This window comes from Macrotis lagotis, chromosome X (assembly GCF_037893015.1).
Source record: "Macrotis lagotis isolate mMagLag1 chromosome X, bilby.v1.9.chrom.fasta, whole genome shotgun sequence".
Taxonomy (NCBI): Eukaryota; Metazoa; Chordata; class Mammalia; order Peramelemorphia; family Peramelidae; genus Macrotis; species Macrotis lagotis.
Window position 1 is genome coordinate 185,056,217 of NC_133666.1, and position 4,990 is coordinate 185,061,206.

General features: G+C 42.0%; 1 pseudogene; it reads right to left on the reverse strand.

The window, feature by feature from the left end:
- Positions 1-3,893, reverse strand: part of LOC141498916 (putative monooxygenase p33MONOX) — a 13,941-nt pseudogene extending 10,048 nt beyond the window's left edge.
- Between the last annotated feature and the right edge of the window lie 1,097 nt (positions 3,894-4,990).

A 4,990-nucleotide genomic window follows, 5' to 3' on the forward strand; every position in this document is an offset into this window, starting at 1 on the left:
CTCCACCCCAACCTCTCCCTTACCCCCAATTCTTTCTGATCTCTGCAAGGTCCTAACCTGGATTTCAGTTTGAGCAGCAATAGACAGTTGCTAGAAAAGTCCCTATCAGTCATCTTAAGAACTTTCAGAATGAACCACTTTGCTATTAAATTCCTATCTAGTTAACTCGTCTTTACACTTGACTAGATGCTGGGACTAAAACCTTGTTCTATTCCTGGGATCTGAACCCCACTACTCTTGCTTGCTTCTGAACCTTCTCCTTTCTCAATATACCACATAGAGCCTTTCTACCTGGTTATCCCCCTCTGCACAGATCACCATGGATCTATGACCTAGAACTTGGTAGCAGATACAAAACTGTCAGCTGATACCTATCCTGATTGCAGTGCCCTTGATGGGTCTGGTGGTGCCTCAGTATGGAACTGGGTTCTCCTCTTTCCCTAGTGTACAGTCTCTCCTTGGGTGCTGAAGTTCTTCATATGTTGTATTCCTGGTCCAACAACTCACAATTTCTATAGACCTTTCTCCTCATATGTGGATCTGGGTCAGATAAATAATGCACTGTGACTTTTTCTGGGTTTCCTAATTAAAATTTGGACTGGTGAATTTTCTAGGAATTTTACTTTTTTTTTTAACTTGGATAAAAACAAAGAACAAAGTCTACTAGATTTTATTTCCCTTTGGCCCCCCTCCCCAATCTAGTTCTATAGATCAGTAAGTGGCTGTAGTCAATTGGCTGTACTCTGGGAAGTTTTTAGACCAACTTTGGGACATTACAGAATAAGTGTTCCTGCATTAGAAAGATTCAGGCTTTGCTACAAATATTTAAAGAAATGATGACCAGTTACCCAGGAATATTATCCTCAATAGAAATGTAAATGGATAACATCTTTCCTATGTCAAGTGCAAGGTGGATGGGGAAAAAAGAAAAATGTAAGATACTCTCTCTACCTAACAGTGGTTCACCAGGGAAAGCAACATTGCTCATATGAAAAGGGAACTTTAGAACTCTATAGGCAGCAACCCATTCATGTTCTTTGGTTTGAGGTTATGGATCCGTGGAGACTGTTTCCTTCCATCCCTAAAAGGTCCATCTTAGGTCACTTGAAGGCTGCCAGGTTTCCTGCAATTTTAGTAACCTGAAACAGAATAAGTTCCATTGGTGATGGCTTCTGATTACCTCTGTAGAACATTGAAGGACACCTCTGATTACCTCTGTGGAACACTGTAGGACACTGAAACCTCAGTCAGATTCCTGAAGGGTTCTTCATCCAGAAAGACTCCATTTTTTCAGATTTCCAACATTCATGGTACTGATGTCTAGGCCAGGTAAGGAAGTAGAAGATTCATGAGAAAATGCCTCTGGGCTTTTTGCTTGGGAGAAGAATGGGGGTGTACTACTTGGAGTGGACTGGACTGAAGCAGCCAATCTTCTTTTGTCATTTCTACACTTTGTAACTTCAATTTAGGAACTGCCTCTGCCACATAGTGATACTTGATTTCTTCTCTGGTGAGGCCTTTGTGGGGGGGGGGAGTGTATCCCCCCTCTCTCAACCCTGCCTGATGGGTGCTCTCGTGTCTCTTTTGTATTTATAAAATACATGATGAAGAATGTAACTTTGGGACATTATTAATTTGATCAATGAAAGCTGATGGGGTTATGGAGAAACTATTTTCTCCCTTCTCAACCTGTGCAGGAAGGATGAGGAAACACTAGGAAAGCTTTGGTACTTCTGATCTGGAATGACAGACTTTTTCCACCACATCTTACAGCACAGGTCAGATGAAGGTGGAGTCATCAGTCTGGGATCCTCCAGGATATCATCATAACTGCATTCCAATTGGCAGTCATCTTGCCTAGAAGCCCACCTGTACTGTGCTCAATAGCACAGTGAAAATCTATGGAAGTTATGGAGATAGGACAAAGATGTCAAAAGGGAATATTCTGCAGCTAGTGATGAGACTAGCAAAGAGGTGCAAGCAGCGACCCTGTAGAGGTTCTATGACAGCTGTATCCATCAGGAGGAGGGTGGGATGGAGGAAAGGGATAGGGTGAAGAGACCATCTGCAGCCTGAGGCCCCAGACTAACAAGGATCCAGGACCCCATCACTCCCAAGCACCTAAGCACTGGGTCATGAGACCCAGACTCAACTGGCAGAAGTACAGTGAAGTTTCTAGGACATTTTAGAGAAATCTTGTGGATGGGGATTGACTATCCTGCACTATTAATGTACCATCTTGGCTTCCAGGTATGAAGTTCATTATTCCTGTTTATTCTTTATTGTTTCAGTTGTGTGCAATCGTTCATGACCTCATTTAGGATTTTCTTGGCAGAGATACTGGAGTGGTTTGTCATTTCCTTCTTCAGTTCATTTGACAGATGAGGGACTGAAGTGTCTTGCCTAGGGTCACATAACTAGTAAGTGACTGAGGCAAGATTTGAATTCAGAATGTTGAGTCTTCCTGACTTCTGACCCAGCACTCTATTCAATGCACCACTTGGCTGTCCCTATTAGTCTATTAGTGGATATAATCTTTGCATCCACACGTGGAAAAAAATGGATAGTGGGATTCAACTATACAGATTGGGTCAGAATCTAAGACAGCAGTGGTTTGGGAAAAATGAAACCAGGTCTCTAGTTCTGATTCAGCCACTAGGGGTAACTCTGGGAAAATAACTGTGCTCCTGATCCTCAGTTTCCTCTTCTAAGAAATGAGGAGGTTGTTAGCACTAGACATGTTAGGCTGGATGATGAGAGTTTCCCAAAATCTAGAAGGGAAGATCAGGTCAGAAAGAGCAATGTTAGGGACCGGGTTTGTGCCTGTTGATATTTTCCTTGTACAAACAAGGGCAGGCAGGTTTAAGTTTGCAAACCCCCAATAGCCGTAAGCAGAGGGGCAGAGGGGCCAGTTGCCTTTCATTAGAGCAGAGGTAGAGTTATCCTGTGAGATTAGCCACACACCTGTGATTTGCTTTGAAAAAGAAAAGAAAACAAAAAACAAATCCTTCCAGTGAATTTTGAAATAGCTTCTTGGCTTCATCAGGAGGAGGCTTCCCTTTTGCCCCCAAAACTCTCAAAGGGCTATATTGCAGAGTTCCAAGAAACCAAGAAGGAAACTTCTCTGAACTGATGCAGAGTGAATGGAGTAGGAAGAGAACAGTTTGTGCAATTACAATACTATAGAGAAAAACAACTTTGAAAGTCTTTAGAACTTGATCAGCTGAATGATAAAACACAAGTACAAAAGAATGAAGATAACTGCACCACTTGCCTCCTTCCTGATTGAGAATGCAGAAAGAGAAATTTCATGTGGATATTTGTTTCACCAAACTATATAGCTAGTTATCTAGTGCTTTCTTTTTCTAAGTTTACTCTGAAATAATTAGATTGATTTTGTGTCTTTTTAAAGTTGATCCTATTTATAATTTATTTATTTTGCCTATTTCTACCTGTCCTTTTTTTTTGTCTATTAACTTAGTTCAGAATTCATTCTTAGACTTCCAGCCAAGATGGTGGAGAGAAGAGAGGCACAGTTGTAAAGTCTCCTCATCTTTCCCCATCTATGATATGAAACAAAACAAACCTCTTAACAGAAATATGATCCACAAAACCCAGAAAGAAAAGCCAGGAGAAAGAACATCTACCTCAGGATTTGTCTTCCGCAGCTATGGGTGATCAGATCTGGTGCAGAACAGCTTGATTAGCCGCTGGATTGGAGCCCTGGGAGCCTGAGGTCCTGAATGCCTGACCTGATTGATCACAAGAGCGGCTAGACCACTGGGGCTTGGGTCTACTAGGGAGCAGAGGAACTGGTGTTGGTGCTGACCCTCTGGAGCTTGTTGACAGGGCTGAGGAGGAGAGTTCAGGTGCAGGAGAGCTATGGACACCATCCCTGGGCTCCTTGGGTCTGAAGAACTCTGAGTCCATGCCTCCATTACAGCTGAGGCCTCTTCCCAGAACAAACACAATTACAGACTACTTCTGCCTCAGGCACAGGTGTTTGAGTAGAAGAACCAGCCCAGCTGACTATAGGAAGAGGGATGACCTCACCCCAAGGTAAAGCCCACCATTGATTTAAGACAAAAGTATTCAACAGCTTCAATCATTCCCTCCAGACTAAGGGAGAAGTCCTCAATCAAGGTCACAGACACTCCAGAGAAAGCAACCATCACCCCTTACTGGCCAGCTGGAGAAATTACACTCAGTGAGGAAAGCCTCCAGGGATCCCAGCACCAAACCTCTGTGAACCAGCCCCTCCCCAACACAAGGTCTTAGTAAAACAAAGAAAGGTCATCAGAAAGGTGGATCCATAGAAAAATTCTTGGAAGGAAAAGACCATAACTTGGAGAGACCTAGAACCTGTGAGGAGAATAGGATATGGTCTCCAGCACAGAAAGACTTCCTTGAAAAAATAAGGAAGGAGTTTAAAAATCAATTAGAAAATTTGGAAAAAGAAACTCAAGAGAAGATTAACACCTTGCAACAAGAAAACAAATCATTGGAAAATACAATTGGACAAATACAAAATGAGAATAGTTCTCTCAGATCCTCAATTGGGCAAATGCAAAAAGAAAATAATTCTCTCAAAACCTCAATTGGTCAAATGGAAAGTTCTTTCAAAAGTAGAATTGAGGGGCAGCTAGGTGGCAGCACAGTGGATAAAGCACCGGCCCTGGAGTTGGAGTACCTGAGTTCAAATATGGTCTCAAACACTTAATAATTACCTAGCTATATGGCCTTGGGCAAGCCACTTAACCCCATTTGCCTTGTAAAAAGCTAAAAAAAGTAGAATTGACCAATTGGAAAAGGATTTGCAAAACTTCCCTAAAAAAAGAATGGAGTCTGCAGAAACTAATGACTTCATGAGACAGCAAGATCCTGTTAAATAAAATTAAAAAAATAGAAAAAATAGAAGAAAATGTAAAATAACTCATCCCCCAAACCACTGACATTGAGAATGGGTTGAGGAGGGGCAACCTGAGAATTA